Raw genomic sequence first — 20478 nt, 5'->3', positions numbered from 1 at the left:
AAGGTAGGCGTTTAGACTGGATTTGAATGTGGCCAGAGAGGGAGCAGGACACGCCAACTCAGGAAGTCTATGCCAGGCCTCCAGTGCAGCAGGGTGGGAAGTGTGGACCTTTTGACTCTCTTCAGCTCTTATCAATTATTCACCTCTCTCTACGCAAATCTATTTTTTAAAAGGCATTCAACAAACGTTTCCCTAGCAACTGCCATCTCCAGTTCTATCTCATTAAATCCTATAGTGCTATTATACAAAACGTGAACTCTGTTTAAAAACAGAAAAGACCTATAAATACACCAACAGGTTTCTGTGCAACCCTGGTCAAGAGCCTTAAAATAAGTCCCTTTTTGCAGGGCTTGTGGGAGGGAATTAAACACACTAGGTAAACTTTCAGCCTTGCATCCCTTTTCTCCCACAACTAACTTTTGAAAGTTATACATTTTTATAATTAGATTTATTGTACATGAATAAGGAGAACATGATACTGATTGGAATGGAGTAGATGATGGTGGTGGTGGTAGAAAAAGACCAACTGGCCCAACAGATCTTCCCAGTTATTCTGATCCACATTGCTAAGGATATATCCCTGCTGCTAGAAGCAGAGGCATTGCTAGATATTTCTTGGGGCTTGGGTCCATAGGGATCCACTGATAATTAAACTCAGTCGTCATGTAAGCTTCCTTCCCCTCTCCCCATCAACTCTCTCCCCCACCTAGAACAATCTTGTAAAAACACAAGAGCATAACAGATCCTGCCGGCCTTATAATCTGCATGAGCTATGCAGGCAAACACACTGGAGAAACCAAGGGGATACATTGCACTGGTTGAGTTTTACAGGATCAGTGATGTGCTGACATTCCTTATCAAGGGATTCTCACCAGTTCTGTTCTATTTGGTGAAGCATTCCTTGTTTTCACAAAATAATGTAACCCTTCACCGCCTTATTCCATATAATTTAGCCAGCATATTCAGCTGTGCAGCCGTGCTAATGAATATACCCAGATAGTTATCCAAATAAGATAACCAGCTCAATAGCAGATCCAAAGTTAGCCAGATACCTTACCAGATAAGTTTGAATATCAATACTTATCTGGTTAAGGTAGCCAGAGAAGTAGCTCTTCCCAGTTATGCCCCTGGAATGCCTTTTTTTTTTATCCAGCTAGATTTTAGGTGGATAAATGACTTATACGACTAACATCTAGCTGGATAAGAGGCTGAATATGCCAATACTTACCGTTTAGATGGATAACTTTATCCATCTAAATGGCTTTTAAATATCTACCTCAATGTATAAACTGTATACAATACCTTAATACCAAAAATGACATTCCAATCATGATCTTCTTGGCAGACTAAAATGCTTTAATGGTTAAGCATAAAAAGCATCTAAAAGTATTATGCATGAGTTTTTCAAACCTCACAGCTCCCTTCTTCAGATGGCACATCAGAGAGATTGTTCACATCTGAAAAAGGAAACTATTGGAATAATATGTACATTGATACAATAAAAATCACAAAACTTCCAGATAATCTATTTTCTCCAGGATCCAGCTACTAGATCACTGTTACATATTCCAATCACTAAACTAAAAATAGAATGTTATGATTCTGGCTGCTGTGCAGCTTCCTTACCACCAGAGGTCCTCCATGAGCACACTCCCCTGGCTGGCCCAGCCTTCGTTGTTTGCCTAGCCCAGTGGTTCTCAACCTTTTTCCCATCGTGACACACCGGACAGGCCAAGCTCACATGTGTGACACACTGCTCATTACAATTCACGGCGAAAATAAAAAGTAAAGGTCCGGTAATTATTTTTATTGTTTAAAATGACACAAGGAAAAGATACGTATTCTGTCTGAACAGAAATTGCATAAATAGTAAACATCCCACACCAAAACAGCACCAATTTCCAGCACTTAAACAGTAACCACCTTACCTAAGAAAAGGCAACACTGAAAATATTACACCAGGCCTTAAGACACCAATACATCTCCTATTAGGAAAACGGACCAAGTCAGGCTGCTATAGAGCCCTACACAGAAACTACACGCAAGCAGAAAACCTCACCTGAGTCACATGTGCTGACCCTCACCTAACATAGAATAAAGAGACCAAAACATGCAGAAAAAACTGAATTGGAAACTGCAACAAGCCAGAGTCTCTGTGTGCAGTGTAATAAAGGAAAAAAGAAATATCACCCATCCTTATAAAACAAATCAAGAAATATAAAATCAGTAGCAGTAAAACCATACTAACAAAAAGAACAGATTATTTCCAAACAGCTGCTGAGTGGAATATCCAATAATTAAAAACATATAAAAAATTTCTAAATACCAATAAAATATTTCAAAATAGCACACACAAAGACCCAGTAATGAAAAATAAGGATACAAAAATGTTTTTGCTTTGCATACCTGGGAACATTTGATATCCAGGTGTCCTGAGATTGTTTTGAATTAGCAGGAAGAGGGGTGGTTTGCTTGGAACTTTCTCCTCTCTCTCAGTCACATACCAGCGCTCTCTCTCACACTGGCTCTCAATGACACACCTATACACACATGCTCTCAGTCACTCACATATACACATGCTTTTTCTCTTTCACTTATATAGGCTCTTAATTACACATTTACACACATGCTGTCTATCTTTTCACGCTTACACACAGGCTTTCAATCACACACATACATGCTGTCTTTTTCTCTCACACACAGTCTCTCATTCACATGCTTACAAACATGCTCGCTCTCTCATTTATACACAGGCTCTCAATCACATACTCCCTCACCTAAACCAGCTCTCAATCACACACAGACAAACATGCTCTCTCTTACTTACACACACAGGCTCTTAATCATACATACACATGATCTCTCTCACACACAAAGAATCTCAATCATACACACATACTCTTTCACACAAACAGGTTTTCAATCACAAACTTACACATATAGGTTCCCAATTATAAACTTACATTCATGCTCTCTCTCTCACAGGCAGGCTCTCAATCACAGACATACTCTCTTTCACATATACAGGCTCTCAATCACAATCACACACACACACACACACACACGATCCCAAACACACATGCATGCTTGCTTGCTCATTCACTCTCTCTCCCTCCCCCCAGAACTAGCGGTAGCAGCAGCCTCCTCCCAACCCTAACCTTCATTTTCAGCCCTCGCGGAGGAGGAGTCCCATCGGCCGCGGGGGTTGACGTTCTTCTTCCTTTTTCTCTGAGCCACACTGCTCATTCCTCCAGCCGCGCCTCTCTTCTCTTCTTCGGGCCGACGCTGACCACACTAGCATGGTCTCTTCTTCCCGCGCACGCACCCGATGCTCACCACTTCCTCTTCCGGGCTGCGGGGGTGGGGCCGGGAAGAAGAGACCATGCCGATGCCGCTGACTCCAGCTGTCCTGCCGCATTCCGCCCGGGCTGACAGCATTTTAAGCCCGGGCAGAGGAGGACCGGGGAGCAGCTGGGTCAGCGGGGACCGGGAAGTATGGCGACACACCTGTGTGTTCTTGGCGACACACTGGTGTGTCGCGACACACCGGTTGAGAACCACTGGCCTAGCCTATGCCCAGACTCCAGTATTTAACCCCACCTAGCAGAAGTCTTGATGCTTTGGCATAGAGTTCTTTTGGGCTCCCTGCTCTAGCCACCCATTTCTTGCCTTGCCCTGTAGCCTACAGGTCTTCTGGTTCCTTGCTCTGTGGCTTACGGGCCTTCTGGTTTCCTGCTTGCTCTGTGGCCTTCGAGCCTTCTGGTTCCCTCCTTGCCTAGCGGCCTATCCTAAGCCTTCTAGACCCCTTGCCCAACCTGAGACTTCCTGGTCTCCCCTTTGAGGCTTGGCCTGCCCTGTTCTCTAGCCCCTGCCTTTTCCTTGCAGCTTCTCATTTGCTGCCTTTGGGCATTCTGTGTTTCATGTTCAGTGTAGTCCTTGTCCTGGTTTGTCTACCCTTAATTCTGCTACGAATAATCCCTCTGCTATAAAACAGTATGTTACTTGTGATACCTGCCAGACCCTGAACTACTCTCAATACCTGCAATGTGTAGCTTGCCAATATCCAAAGCATGAACCTTGGGTTTGCATGGGGTGTGGAAAAAAGAATGCTTTTGTGTACCAGGAATGCCTAATTTGCACACCACCTCGGCTTGGCTGGTGGAATTGCCCCTGCATATACCCCCAGAGAGCCTGCCCCATCTGTGGGGTTATCAAGCCAGTCTCTGCAAGAACTAGAGCCCCTTTCACAGCAGTACCTGATTTGGAGGAGGGGAACATTCTTTCTGCGTGGATACATAGTGCTTCCAGCCCAAGCATGCAGAGTATTGCAGCCTGCCCACTGAAAGAGAATCCTGCCCCTGTCTCAGAGAAGCCAGACTATAAAGATAAGGACTTCACCAATGCCCAGATTAGGTCTGTACCAGACCCAAGAAGCAAAACCCTGATTACCTCTGGAACTGACATTTTAAAAGCTAAGGTTCATAGGGGAAAACTTGCAGCCACCTTCCCAGCCTGCCTAAGTAATAAAAATTCTGTTTATACTAAGGCAAAGTCTATTTACAGAGAGGAGGCATGCACAGACACTAATTGCAGCTCCGTTCCTGTAAAACCCAGTTTCACTAACGTTGCAGCAGGAGAAACTTCCAGTTAACACAGCAGTTGTAAAAGCACAGCGTCTGTGAAACCCCAGGAAAATCAGCTACCTCTACCTCCTATTGTGGGAATTACAATCTTAAACTCTGCAGAAACATTTCCAGCTCAGACAGGTGTTGTCTCAGGGAAACGCTTACCCGCAAAGACTGATGGGAGTACTTCAGTTTTTTCTCCATCAACAGACATTCTGGCTCCTAGGGAGTTGAGTAACCCAATCTGGGAGCCTTTCCCCTCACCAGGTGTTTTGGAGCAAGCGGCTAATTCTAACCCACTTTCAGCCACAATTGACAATCCGTCCAGGGGGAAATCTCCCCAGGTATGTGAGAAAACTGCAGGTGCCATGTTAAGACCTGTCTGCTTTACCTCCCTTTAGACTCCAGTCACGCTGCACTGATGCCAGATCGAGATACCATTGCCTCTTCATTTTCTGGTGGGTCTCCCCACTGATTCCAGACCTCAGATGCAGACCCAAGTGTAAGGAAAACATCTTTATGATGCCTGCCAAATCTTCCTTAAAGGGGCAGCTCTGCCCAGATGTCTTACAGTGGAAAGCCTCCATCTCTGATGTTCCAGCCATGCTGAGCTTACTGAAAGACACTCTTTGCTCTCCCTCCACAATAAAGACCTCCAGCCTTGCTACAGATGCACCCAGGCTAGTAAAGAACTCCCAGTGTGGAAGAAACACTCCTCCAGCAGCTCGTCTGGCAGGGGATGCCTGCACGCTGCCACCACAACCAGCAGGAGGCGCCTGCACCAAGCCAGTTCTCTCAGCAATAGGTCCCGGCACTCTGTCTACTGCCTCAGCAGGAGAAGCTTGCACACAATCCTCACGACCAGCAGGAGGCGCTTGCAATCAGCTAGTTCTACCAGCAGCAAGCTCCTGCTTGTAACCTACCCATTCTGAAAGGGGAACCAATTCAGTTCTAGCCACAATACCCCAGGAGGGGCTCAATCCTATCGCTCAGTTCCAGGGGGACCCTGACTCTGCCGCTCAGCCCCAGTTGTGCTGCTCCAAAGGGAGCCAAAGCAACCACACTCTGTGGGAGGCATCTGCTCAACAAAAGGAATCCGCCCACGCCAACCCACAGCACCCTCCTTCAGCCAGCACCCCTTGAAGAAATGGGACCCAGGAGGAGGTGGAGGTCTTGAATTGCGTGGGGGGTACTGTTTCGATTCTGGCTGCTGTGCAGCCTTCTTACCACCAGAGGTCCTCCATGAGTTTTCTCCCCTGGCTGGCCCAGCCTTCCTTGCCTGCCTATCCCATGCCCAGACTCCAGTATTTAACCCTGCCTAGCCCATGACTTGGTGCTTTGGCATATTCCTTTGGATTCCCTGCTCTATCCAACCATTTCTTGTCTTGCTCTGTGGCCTTCTGCCCTTCTGGTTCCCTCCTTGCCTAGTGGCCTATCCTAAGCCTTCTAGACCCCTTGCCCAGCCTGAGACTTCCTGGTCTCCCCCTTGAGGCTTGGCCGCCTCTTGCCCCTGCCTTTTCTTGCTTGCTGCCTTCGGGCATTCTATGTTTGTTTTCAGTGTAGTCTTTGACTTGGTTTGTCCTGTCTTCCATGTTCCAGTTCCTCACTTACCTGCATCCTGTACCAGGCTTACTGGCATTCTTCTTACACCCATACCTGCACCCAGTTCCAGTGCTCTAGGTCCACACTTACTCACACCCTCTTCCACGCATGCCCACACTCTGTTCCAGTGGTCCTGAAGTTCACGCTTACCTCCATGCACCTCAGTCTGTTCCAGAGACTCTGCCCAGCTTCACCGGACCACCTGCACTTGCTCCAGTCCTTCTGTCCCTTGCCACTTCTGGAGGTGGTGTTGACCTCACCTGGCTACTGCCCAAAATCCTAACATAGAAAAAGGGAAACATAACAGCTTATCTACACTGCCCATCCACCCTAGCTATCTTGTATCTTTATTTGAAATTGGTTAATCACTTATGCAGATGCCCTAAGCATAAAATTTAAAACATAAAATTTGATAGATACCTTACATAAAGATGGCATATACTAACATACAAATAAAACAGCATAAAATAATAGAGTTGTACTCAACTTGGCAGATGCTTACTAAAAATTAGTTAAAATCTATTAAAATAATAAAAATATCCTTAGATCAGTCACAAAAGATCCTCATGTGCTGTCTCTTAAAGCTATGCGTGATAATGACATTTTTTTAAAAGTCCTGTTTAAAAAGGAATGTTTTTAAAAGGCTTTTACAATTCTTTCCACAATCTGCTAGACAAAGTTGCTGGAAGTAAATTCCAGAGAGTGGGAGCAGCAATGGAAAAGACACATTGACTTGTCTCAACCAACCTAGCATGTCTAACAGGTCATAGAGACAGATATGTAAAAGAGCATTACTCCAAGGTGAATCAATTTAAATATTGTCTGGCAAATTTTATACTGGATGGTTGATCAATTGGAAGACCAGTGAAGACCAATAAGAACAGAGAAAATTTGCTCTCTGTGTTTAGCTCCAGAAATCAGATGTACAGTTGAATTTGACAGCATTTGAAGAGGTTTCAAAGTAATTGACAGAAGACCAAGATTTACTGAACTGTACTAGTCGACCAGTGGAAGAATAAAAGCTTGAACTATGGTACAGAAGTCTGATTTGACTAAAAGATGTTTAAGTCCCCTCAAAAATCTCAGTTTATCAAAACCAGTCTTGATGAAGGATTTCACGAGCTGGAAAGTTAAATGTGTATGAATCCAAACCACAATGTGTTTTATACAAGGAGAAATGGAAAATAAGCTATTGTGATTGAATTATATTGTAATCTGGAATATGGTCTCTGTACTAATAAGAATTGTTTTTCCTAGGTTCAATGCTAATTTATTTTTAAAAAGGCATCTCTTACTTGTGGTAAGAAGGGCAAGGTAGCCATTAAAGCATAGTCAATAGGGCTGAGGCTTGAGGAACACCCATCTTGATGTTTGACCATTCTGAGCGGCAGTTACCAATTTTTACTTATTGTGTCCGATATGTTAACTAAGACTTGAAACATTTGAGAACTGTTCCACCTATTCTGCATTCTTTTAAATGATACAATAAGATATTGTGGTCTATCATATCGAATGCTGATGAAATGTCTAGAGAAATCAGCAGATAGCTATGACTGCTATCAAGAGCTCTTCTCAAAGTATCTAAAAGAGAAATCACAAGCAACTCAGAACAGAGTTGCTTGTGATTTACAATCCTTACAACTCCCTCAGGCATCCTCTGTGTTTATTCCATACTTTCTTGAACTCAGATATTGTCATTGTCCCCACCACCTCCATGGATCCACTAACCTCTGTGTAAAGAAATATTTTCTTAGATTAGTCAAGTCTACCCTAAGTCATCCCATGACACCTCATTCTAAAGCCTCCATTCCGCTGAAAAAGGGTTGCCTCTAGGATATACATGTTTAGATCTTTGTCTGTCCCCATATACTTTATAATGAAGACCCCTGACCATTTTAGTAATCACTCTCTGGACAACTCCAATTCCTTTTGAAGATATGGTCTCCAGAACTGTATACACAAAATGCTTTTCTCTACCTTTGTCCAGGTGTTTTGTTTCTTTTTCCTAAATACATTAGCTCCAGTCTTTATTTCAGCTTTCCTCTTATCTGTCTGTCTGTCTGTCTTCTCCTAACTCCTTTTCCAAGCTCTTTTCCAGTTTACTCTCTCCTTCAGTCTTTGTCATTTATTGTTCTACACCACTCTGACATGGATCTTTCCCATTTATTTCATTTTTCTTCATTTCTCTTTTCTGTCTCTTAACTCTCTTTTATCATCATTTCTTTATATTTCTGGATATGCGTGAAGTATCAGTTTTTCTTCTCCCCTGCCGTTGAAGCAGGGAGCTATGCTGGATATGTGTGAAGTATCAGTTTTTCTTCTCCCCTGCCGTTGAAGCAGAGAGCTATGCTGGATATGCATTGAAAGTGAAGTATCAGGCACATTTGGTTTGGGGTAGTAACCACCGTAACAAGCCAGCTACTCCCCGCTTTGTGAGTGCGAATCCTTTTTTCCACATTTCCTCTTGCTGTTGTAGCTTAGAGCGATGTTGGAGTCACAGTAACCATGTGTATGTTTATTGAATAAGGGTATTATCTCCAGGCAATAGCCGTCATTCTGGCGAGCCACCCACTCTTTATTGACGGCCTCTTGATTTTATGGATCCACAGTGTTTATCCCAAGCCCCTTTGAAGTCCTTCACAGTTCTGGTCTTCACCACTTCCTCCGGAAGGGCATTCGAGGCATCCACCACCCTCTCCGTGAAGAAATACTTCCTGACATTGGTTCTGAATCTTCCTCCCTGGAGCTTCAAATCGTGACCCCTGGTTCTGCTGATTTTTTTCCTACGGAAAAGGTTTGTCGTTGTCTTTGGATCATTAAAACCTTTCAAGTATCTGAAAGTCTGTATCATATCACCTCTGCTCCTCCTTTCCTCCAGGGTGTACATATTTAGGGGCGGATTTTAAGAGCCCTGCTCGCGTAAATCCACCTGGATTTACGCGAGCAGGGCCTTGCGCGCCGGTGCGCCTATTTTACATAGGCCTGCCGGTGCGCGCAGAGCCCCGGGACTCGCGTAAGTCCCGGGGTTTTCCGAGGGGGCGTGTCGGGGCGTGTCGGGGGCGGGGCCGAGCGGCGTGCTGTTTTCGGGGCGGGCCCGGGGGCGTGGTTTCGGCCCGGGGCGGTCCGGGGGCGTGGCGGCACCCTCCAGAACCGCCCCTGGGTCGCGTCTAGGCATGCCAGCGCTCCGCTGGCACGCGGGGATTTACTTCTCCCTCTGGGAGGTGTAAATCCCCCAACAAAGGTGGGGGGGGTTTAGACAGGGCCGGGGGGGTGGGTTAGGTAGAGGAAGGGAGGGGAAGGTGAGGGGAGGGTGTTAGTGAACTCCCTCCGAGGCCGCTCCGATTTCGGAGCGGCCTCGGAGGGAACGGAGGTAGGCTGCGCGGCTCGGTGCGCGCCGGCTACACGAAATCGGTAGCCTTGCGCGCGCCGATCCAGGATTTTAGCGGCTACGCGCGTATCTACTAAAATCCAGCATACTTTTGTTTGCGCCTGATGCGCCTACAAAAGTACGCGAGGGCGCCCTTTTTGAAAATCTACCCCTTAGATTCTTCAATCTCTCCTCATAAGTCATTTGATGAAGACCTTCCACCTTTTTGGTCGCCCTTCTCTGGACCACCTCCATCTTGTCTCTGTCAGTTCTGAAGATCGTATCTCCGAAGAGACAGAGACAAGATGGAGGTGGTCCAGAGAAGGGCGACCAAAAAGGTGGAAGGTCTTCATCAAATGACTTATGAGGAGAGATTGAAGAATCTAAATATGTACACCCTGGAGGAAAGGAGGAGCAGAGGTGATATGATACAGACTTTCAGATACTTGAAAGGTTTTAATGATCCAAAGACAACGACAAACCTTTTCCGTAGGAAAAAAATCAGCAGAACCAGGGGTCACGATTTGAAGCTCCAGGGAGGAAGATTCAGAACCAATGTCAGGAATTATTTCTTCACGGAGAGGGTGGTGGATGCCTGGAATGCCCTTCCGGAGGAAGTGGTGAAGACCAGAACTGTGAAGGACTTCAAAGGGGCGTGGGATAAACACTGTGGATCCATAAAATCAAGAGGCCGTCAATAAAGAGTGGGTGGCTCGCCAGAATGACGGCTACTGCCTGGAGATAATACCCTTATTCAATAAACATACACATGGTTACTGCGACTCCAACATCGCTCTAAGCTACAACAGCAAGAGGAAATGTGGAAAAAAGGATTTGCACTCACAAAGCGGGGAGTAGCTGGCTTGTTACGGCGGTTACTACCCCAAACCAAATAAGCCTGATACTTCACTTTCAATGCATATCCAGCATAGCTCTCTGCTTCAAAGGCAGGGGAGAAGAAAAACTGATACTTCACGCATATCCAGCATAGCTCTCTGCTTCAACGGCAGGGGAGAAGAAAAACTGATACTTCACGCATATCCAGCATAGCTCCCTGCTTCAACGGCAGGGGAGAAGAAAAACTGATACTTCACGCATATCCAGCATAGCTCCCTGCTTCAACGGCAGGGGAGAAGAAAAACTGATACTTCAGCATATCCAGCATAGCTCTCTGCTTCAACGGCAGGGGAGAAGAAAAACTGATACTTCACGCATATCCAGCATAGTTCCCTGCTTCAACAGCAGGGGAGAAGAAAAACTGATACTTCACACATATCCAGCATAGCTCTCTGCTTCAACGGCAGGGGAGAAGAAAAAAGGATTCACACTCACAAAGCGGGGAGTAGCTGGCTTGTTACGGCGGTTACTACCCCAAACCAAATAAGCCTGATACTTCACTTTCAATGCATTTCCAGCATAGCTCTCTGCTTTAACGGCAGGGGAGAAGAAAAACTGATACTTCACGCATATCCAGCATAGCTCTCTGCTTCAACGGCAGGGGAGAAGAAAAACTGATACTTCACGCATATCCAGGATAGCTCTCTGCTTCAACGGCAGGGGAGAAGAAAAACAACCAATAAGGGCTGAATAACATATTCTGGGTAAAACAAATAAGCATGGGTGTAGCTTGCTTATTGCGGCGGTTACTACCCCTACTACCCCTAACTAATCAAGCTATATATTTCACTTGGATGCAGCTCCATCACTGCTCTCTACATTAATGGTGGGGGTGGAAGGGAAATAGAACCAAAGAGCTCAGAGAAACAGATAAGTATGAGAAAAAATGTGTGAAGCTTGCTGGGCAGACTGGATGGGCCATTTGGTCTTCTTCTGCCGTCATTTCTATGTTTCTATGTTTCTATTTCTTCTTTCATAGAAAACTAATCATATTTTCTTTTCCAACCTTATATTAAATTGTATCATTCAATGATAAGGAATAGGTGAATAATGCGGAGAATGGACCCATGGCTCGTGAAAGATGTATAAAATCGAATTTTCAAAATGTTAAAGATGTAAAATTATAACTCATACAATTAAAATAGCATGTGCTTGCATATATGCTCTTTAATAAACCCAAACGTGTAAAATTGCACATTTAAAAGAGCAGTGGTCCAGAGCATTCCCAGGATGGACAACATTTTTGCATATGAGTTGCTAATCTAGAACCTGCCAAAGTGACATATGTAAGTCTATTACTTGTGTACATTTACATCTGATAATATCTGACATAAGTGAGAATAAGTCTTTACTGGCAAATACTGACTGGGTGAGGGATGTGGATAAACTGAGAGCGGTTCTAGCTGAAGAACCAGGAGTGTCTGGATGACATAGGGATAGACTGGGCAAGCTGGTGACCAAATTGTTAAAACTGGTAACTTCCTTCATGCCTGCATGTTTTAAAATTTGTAGATTTGCACATGTAGAAGCTGACAAATGCTAAGAAAATTATGCATGTGAAATCTCCACGATTACATGTTTAAAATTAGAAGTACAAATGTATAGCAGAAGTCTGCCACTTATCCAGATAAATTTTGATTTATCCGGCTAAGTGATGGCTTTGCCACCACATAGGCAAAAACCTCTTTAAGTGATGCTTTTTATCTGGCTAAATAAGATAGCTGGTAGAGATGTGAATCGGAACCGGAATCGGTTCGGATTCCGGTTCCGATTCACATGTGGGTTTTTTTCATCAGGCCCGATTCACATGTGGGTTTTTTTTCATCAGGCCTGATCGCGGTTTTGTTTATCGGCTGCGCCCGAGCCGATAAACAAAAAACCCACCCCGACCCTTTAAAACTAATACCTTAGCTTTCCCCACCCTCCCGACCCCCCCAAAAAACTTTTTACAGGTACCTGGTGGTCCAGTGGGGGTCCCTGGAGCGATCTCCCGTTCCCGGGCCGTCAGCTGCCACTAATCAAAATGGCGCCGATGGCCCTTGCCCTTACCATGTGACAGGGTATCCGTGCCATTGGCCGGACCCTGTCACATGGTAGGAGCACTGGATGGCCAGCGCCATCTTGTGCTCCTACCATGTAACAGGGGCTGACCAATGGCACCGGTAGCCCCTGTGACATAGTAAGGGCAAAGGCTATCGGCGCCATTTTGATTACTGGCAGCCGAGGGCCCGAGTGCAGGAGATCGCTCCCGGACCCCTGCTGGACCACCAGGGGCTTTTGGCAAGTCTTGGGGGACCCTCCTGACCCCCACAAGACTTGCCAAAAGTCCAGCGGGGGTCCGGGAGGTTTTCCTATCGTTTTGGGGGAGCCCCCGATTTCTGACGATTTTGAAAATATCGTCCGATATTTTCAGTCGTCCGAAGCCCGATTCACATCCCTAATAGCTGGCTAATTCTTCAAACACTATTTATCCAGCTATCTTTCTTATCTGGCTAATTATCGCTTAACCAGATAAGTCTTAAAAAGCACTATTTAGCCAGATTTTATTTCTTTTTGTTTTACTTATTCAATATTTCATTGAAAATGCATTCTGTGTTTCTGTTAAACGTGCATGAATATTGTACGGTAGATTTTTGCATATTTTACATCATGCATGCACGTTAGCGAGCACAATCTAAAATGTATTTATTTATTTACTTATTGGTTTTTATATACCGGTGTTCAATTTAGAATATCACATCTGTTTACATTGTAACTGTGTTCAAGAAGTAGAGATCTTCTTGTTTACATTATAACTTCATTAAATTCTTATTTAGCATTGTTATCAATTCTTATTTAACATTGTAACTTTAAACTTAATTAATTCTTCCATAGGAGATTAAACTGTAACTGTTACGACAGCATGTCCTACATAGAGTCTTGTTATTATGACTCTAAAATTAAATTCTTACAAAGGACATTAAATGAAAACAGTCATGACAATACGTCTAGGGGAGTATCTTGCCGTATAATAACGTGAATATTGAATTGTAACTATGTCCTACGGAGTATCTTATCATATGGTGGCATCGGAAATGGGTATTAGGCGGTTGTTGTGAAGGCTTTTTGGAAAAGCCATGTTTTTAGTTTTGTTTTGAAGGTTTGTGTTGTTGTTTCCAGCCTTAGCTGTGATGGTAAGTTATTCCAGAGCGAGGGTCCGGCCACAGAGTGCGTTCTCTTATTGTGGTCAGGTGGATTACTTTTGGAGAGGGGATTGGGATGAGTCCAGTGTTGTTGTTGGAGTGGAGGTTCCTTTGTGGGTCGCAGAAGTAGAAGGATGTATTCATTCAGTTAAACGTGTCAGTGTAGAGAGCTTTGTGGATGAGGGTGAGGACTTTATATTGAATTCTAAATTGAATGGGTAACCAGTGTAGGTTTTTGAGGATAGGTGAGATGTGGTCCGATCTTTTGCTGTTTGTGAGTAGTCTTGCTGCTGCGTTTTGGAATAGTTGCAGCAGTCTGAGAGTGGTTGTTGGAAGGCCAAGCAGGAGGGCTTTACAGTAGTCCAGTTTGGAGAATAAAAGCACTTGGAGGACCGTTCGGAAGTCATGGGTGTATAGTAGTGGTTTGATTCTCTTTAGGATTTGTAGTTTGAAGAATCCGTCTCATAGTATTGTGTTAATATGCTTTTTGTAGTTTAGGTCGTCATCGAGGATAATGCCTAGGTCTTTAGCTGTGGAAACTATTTGCTTTTTTGTTTCAGGTGCTGTGCAGTTTTGCATGTTTAGTGTGGTGTAATTGTTTGTTTTTTTTTATTTGTAGGATCTCAGTTTTTTTATGGTTGAGGGAGAGAGACATTTGTGAGAGTAGTTGGGTTATCTTCTGCAGGTGTGTGTTCCACAGTTTTATGGTGGTTTCAAGGGTAATTTAAGGCTACGGACCCCCAGGTAATTTAAGGCATTTGGGGGGGGGGGGTTCGGGAGGGTGGGGGATTTAATTTAAAGGGTCGGGGTGGGTTTTAGGGGGTTTTAGTGTGCCGGCTCACGATTTTAACGATTTTCACGATACTTTACACACCCAAACGGCAACAATACGATTCCCTCCCCCTCCCACCCGAAATCGATCGTTAAGACGATCGAGGACACGATTCACATCTCTAGTATTTTGTAGGTGTTCACAGGTGGGTGAGAGGGGTATTTTATCCATGTGAAGATTAAAGTCATCTAGGACAATTGCAGGGGTGTCCATGCTGAGGTTAGATGTGATGGTTTCAATTAGTGAGGACAGGTTTTGTTGTAGTGCACCAGGCGGGGCATAGAGTAGGAGGATTTGTAGATGTTTAGATTTGAATAGGCTGATTTCAATAGGGGGAGGTAGATTGATGGTATAGATTTTGAGGTTTTTTTATGCCATGAATAGGAGGCCACCTCCTTTTCTTTTCGGTCTGGGTATGGAGAAAATATCATAGATAGATTTGGGTAGCTGATTGATGAGAGCAATGTCTGAGTTTTTGAGCCAGGATTCTCTAAGACAGAATACATCAGGGCGAGTATCAACTAGAAGGTCGTGAATTATAGGTATCCTTTTACAGACAGATTGTGCGTTGAGTAGGAGGAGAGTTACTGTGGTGAGGGCTGTGAGTTGAGTGATTGGTTTGGTGGGCATTGTGATGAGCCTCCATGGATAGGTCGTGTGGTTTGGTTGCAGACTTTTGTAGCTCCAGATCTGGTGAGCTGCAGTGGAGTCCTCTCTGCATTTCATGTTGAGGGATGAATGTGAGAATGGGGTATAGTTTGGGTGGGATTTAGACATGTATGAGGGTAAGGTCATTAGGATTGACCTGTGATCTTGCATTGAGGTGCAGTTAGTAGCTTATGGTGGTTTCAGATTCTGGCGTAGGTATCTTGTTGTGGTTGTTTGGGCATAAGTTGGCCAAATAGGTAGTGGGGTGGTATTCTAGAGAGGGAATAAGGGTGGGAGCTGGGGGTTTGGAGGAGGGGGTGGCTAGGTTGGAAGATGCTAGCGGAGAGCGAGGAAGGGAAGACACAAAGGGGTGCACTAAGGGGCAGGCCCCTTTGGTCGTGCCCCTTCAGAGCTCGATGCATGGCGCTGATGGTGAGTGCCTTAATTTAAAGGGCTTGCCTGTGTCTCGGCCAGATGAGGTCACCAGTGCGCCTTGCCTCCAATTGGCCAATGGCATCCGGGGGGGTGCGCGGCCAGAGTCAGGCCACGCGGCCTCTGGGTCCGTTGGTCAAGTTGGTCGGCGTGTCGGGCGAGGGATGGAACTCTTGTCCCGAAGGGCCGCACCAACCACACGAGTTCGAGGGATCCCGCAGCCCATCATGCTCCTATATTCATTTTATATTCTGCCTTTCAGTCACTTCACGGAAGATTATGTTCAGGTAGTGGGAACATTTCTCTGTCCCCAAATGGCTCACAATCTAAATTTGTATTTGAGACAATGGCAGGTGAAATAACTTGCCCAAGCTTACAAGAAGTAGAAGTGGGATTTAAACCCTGGATTTCCTAGTTTGCAGCCTACTGTTCTAACCAGTAGGCTGCTACTCCTATACACACATATATGGGGGGTTGTGGGCACATGTTTTAAGGTTATTCTCAGAGAGTATTACAATTGGAGTTAGGCAAGATCCTGTAGCTGATCGGGTAATCAGTCTACACAGTGAACTAATTTTAAGTCTAAAAATGTGTTTTATGCGATTATTTGCTCATATCTGAAAGTGTATATTGGATAGAGTAAGATCTATAAAAACTTGGTTAGTAAAACACTGGAGTTTGATAAACACCTTAGGGGTCCATAATCAGCAACATTTAGTCAGATAATTTGTGAGTTATCCAACTAAATTCCGACTACTGAATATTTCCACTATTTCTCTGGTTACAGTTTGGTTGGATAAAGCAAGATTGTTTATTGAAAATGATGTTCTCTATAGACAGGAGGAAGAATTAGCCATAACACGTGGGTTATGTCATCTGGCATGTCATGGTTGTGTTACATGTGGCAGTCTGTGGGCTATTTCCAGCTCCGGGCCCGACACAATGCTTCCCAACGTCAGGAGAAGCCCCTGTTCCAGGGCACTCCAGCCTGCCGGGCGCCACCAGCTTCATGGCTGTGTCTGCTGATGCCTGCAGCTTTCCTCTAGCACTGCTCCCCAGACCTCCCATAGGAGCACACGTGCCCAATTGAGCTCCTTTAAAGGGCCACTGGCGGGGAATCCAGCAGAGGTGCCTCCTGATGACATAAGAACATAAGTGCCATACTGGGTCAGACCAAGGGTCCATCAAGCCCAGTACCCTGTTTCCATCAATGGCCAATCTAAGTCGCAAGTACCCAAACATTAGATAGATCACAAGCTACTATTGATTATTAATTACATCATCGCAGTTTATGGATTTAAAATCTAGCAACTTATCCAAACCTTTTTTAAACCAAGTAACACTAACTGCTGAAACCACATCCTCTGGCAATGAATTCCAGAGTTTAACTATGTGCTGAGTGAAAAAGAATTTTCTTCAATTTGTTTTAAATGAGCTACTTGCTAACTTCATGGAGTGTCCCCTGGTCCTTCTATTATCTAAGAGAGTAAATAACCGATTTACATTAACTTGTTCAAGTCTTTTCATGATTTTGTAGACTTCTATCATATCCCCCCTCAGTCGTCTCTTCTCCAAACTGAACAGCCCTAACTTCTTTAGCCTCTCCCCATAGGGCAGCAGTTCCATGCCAGGGACTGCGCCTGAAGGAAGGAGTGCAGACATTGAAAAAAATTCTAAAAGTTCTACCCAAGAAAAGACAGGATCTATGACAAAACCAGGGGTAACTGACTTGCGCTCACTATGCTGGCTTGCCTCATCTACCAAGCTTTGGATCTTCACCTCCGAGGCCTGCACCTAAGTCCAGCTGGCCCTGGCACCAGAGGGCTCAACCTAAGGGGAACAAGGGCTGGTATTGGTGAAGCTCCAGTTGGGCCTCTGCTCCTGCCAGCTCCAACTGCTGATGGTGGGGACCTACAGGCTCCTCCCTGCAGGCTGTGCCAACCTCGCCTTGGCCTAAGGGTCCATTTCTGCAACAGGTTGTGAGCCCTTGTGCTATGGCATGGTTGACACAGCCTAATAAATTAACTTACTAAACCAACACCAATAGCTGGCGAATGTGCCCTTGCTGGGACTGAGTAAGAGCTTCACCTATACCAGCCCCATTCCCCACAGGTTGATGCCTTGGGTTCCAGGGGCTGGTAGGTGAGTGTCCCTTAAGAATGGACAGAGAGAGAGTCCAGGTAGGGGCTGAGGTCAGGACTAGTAATAAGCAGACAGTAACTGGGTCCCGGCCAAGAGTCAAGGCAGGCAGTGATCAAAGAGTAGTCGAGGTCCCTAGCAGAGGTCAATACCAGGCGGCAGGTAGGAGAATGATCTGGGTCCTAACAGAGGTCAAAGAAGGACATATGTGTATCCAGCTAACTTGCCACTCAGCGGCTGAATATTTACCCCAGTATATTTGGATTTTCAGAAGGCACTTGACAAAGTCCCTCATGAAAGACTCCTCAGGAAATTGGGAAGTCATGAGATCAGAGGCAATATCCTATTGTGGATTAGTAACTGGATAAATGACAGGAGATAGAGGGTAGGACTAAATTATCAGTTTTCCAAATGGAAAAAGGTAGTGGAGTGTGCCAGGGGTCTGTACCGGAACCTGTGCTATTCAGCATATTCATAAATGATCTGGAGAAAGGAACAAGTGGGGTAAGAAAATGTGTAGAGGACACAAAATTGTTTTGAATCATTAAAATAGCAGTGGATTGCGAGGAACTGCAGCAGGACCTTGTGAGACTGGGCATTTAAATGACAGATGCAATTTTATGGCAAGTGCAAAGTATGCGTGTAGGAAAAATTATCCCAACTACAGGAACATGATGCAAGGTTCCATGATGGGAGTCACCACCCAGGAAAAGGACCTCATGGACCACCCAGGAAGTCACCACCCAGGAGTCACCACCCAGGAAAAGGACCTCATGGACAATACCTTGACATCTTCAGCTCATGAGCAGCGGATGTCAGGAATTATTTGGAAAGGAATAGAGAACAAAACTGAGAATATTGCAATGCCTTTGTGCAGATCCAACTGCACCTTTAGTATTGTGTGAAGTTTTGGTCACCCCAGAGTGAACATGGAAAAGGTACAGAGAAGGGCAACAAAAATGATAAAGGGGAATGGCCAAACTCCCTTATGGAGAAAGACTAAACCGAGTAGGGCTCTTTCACTTAGAAAAGAGACAATGAATATGAGTGAGATTTATAAAATCATGAGTTAGGTGGAACTGGTAAATAGGGAACAGTTATTTACCCTTTCGCATAACATTAGGACAGGGGGCACTCCATGAAACTAGCAACAGACAGATTTAAAATGTAAAATGTATTTCTTCACTCAGCGCACAATAAAGCTATGGAACCTGTTAGAAGAGGATGTGGTCAAGGGATTCAAAAGAAGATAGAAGTTCCTGAAGGAAAAGCCCATAAACAGTTATAAGTCAAGTGGCCTTGGGAAAGTCAGTGCTTACTGCTGGGAGTGAGACAGAAAAAACAGATCAACTATTGGGGATCTGCTGGCTACTTGCGACCTGGACTGACCACATTAGGGGACAGAATGCTGGGCTTGATGGACCTTGGTTGGACCCAGCATGGCACATCTTAGGTTTCTTTTGGGGGAGTGGTAAAAATGTTTATTTCAGTCCACTAATTGAACCAAACCAAAATAAACATTAAAAGGAATTGAAAAATAACACCCCCTTCCAAAACAGAAACACAAGCCAAAACAAAATTGTTAGTGCTGCACATCCCTCTTCTGCACACACATCCTTAGTTCCTACCTCATTTTGTACTGGACTTCCACCTTAACCAGTCAATCATCTTTCCAACATTTTTCCTAGGGCACACGTCCAGAATGGGGAGCCAGCCTTGCATAGTCTGGATTGTAAAAATGCTTATCTGTATATCTGTACATAAGAGCAAGGTCCATCCAGTCTAGCATTCTGTCTCCCATACAGATCCCCAATGATTGAACTATTTCTTGCAGCTCACTCTCAGAGATAAGCGCTGGCTTTCCCAAGTCTATGGATTTATGGAGCCAGCTGAAGCCCTTCAAAAATCCACCCAGCTTTTTGTTTCTTTTGAACCCCCAAAAATCTGGAAACTGCTGCCATGCAAGCACCATCGAATTAGCAGATTGCATTTCTCTCTGTTATGCCCAGGCAGGTCTGATTGCGGATGAGCATATCAAGGATTCTAGTGGTAGAGCCATGGTGGCGTTGGTGGCCCACCTGAGATCAGCTTTCACGGAAGAGATTTGTGAGGTTGCAATGTGGAGTTCAAGCCAGAGATTCCCATCCCATTACTGTTTAGACTCCTGGCACAACACTAGATTTGGTCAATCTGTCCTGTAGAGTTTATTTGAGGTTTAAATCCAACTTCATTCCTCCTAGGGCCCATAATAATTATTTCCATTATTATTTAAAATAAGAGGATGGCTTTTTGCTAAAAAAAAAACAAAAAACACCCTTTGCCTGTTGGCACTGTTTTTTTTCTGAATCTTTTTCCCTTTATTTGTTAAGACAGCCTACAGGTAGGGATTCCTCATCTATTCACAACTGCACATATCGCTTATCCTTAGAGAAAGCAAAGGTTGCTTACCTGTAACAGGTGTTCTGAGGTCAGCAGGATGTAAGTCCTCACAGAACCCATCTGTTTCCCCTTGGAAGATCTTATATATATTTTTAGCTATTTTAAGAACTGAAGTGGTAGTGTGCAATATCTGTGAAGAAGGACAGCATGCACATATTCAGTACAGCTGGCCAAAAGCTTCTAGAAACTTTGAAGACATCTCCAGCAGCTGGCCTCCATTGAATGACATCACCCATCTGTGAGGACTTGCAACCTGCTCTTCTCAGTTAACTTTAACTTCCTGTTTTCCCTTGGTGATGCCCAGAAAGCATGCAT

The sequence above is a fragment of the Rhinatrema bivittatum genome, chromosome 18 (assembly GCF_901001135.1).
Source record: "Rhinatrema bivittatum chromosome 18, aRhiBiv1.1, whole genome shotgun sequence".
In the NCBI taxonomy this organism is placed as follows: domain Eukaryota; kingdom Metazoa; phylum Chordata; class Amphibia; order Gymnophiona; family Rhinatrematidae; genus Rhinatrema; species Rhinatrema bivittatum.
This window is presented reverse-complemented; position numbering follows the sequence as displayed.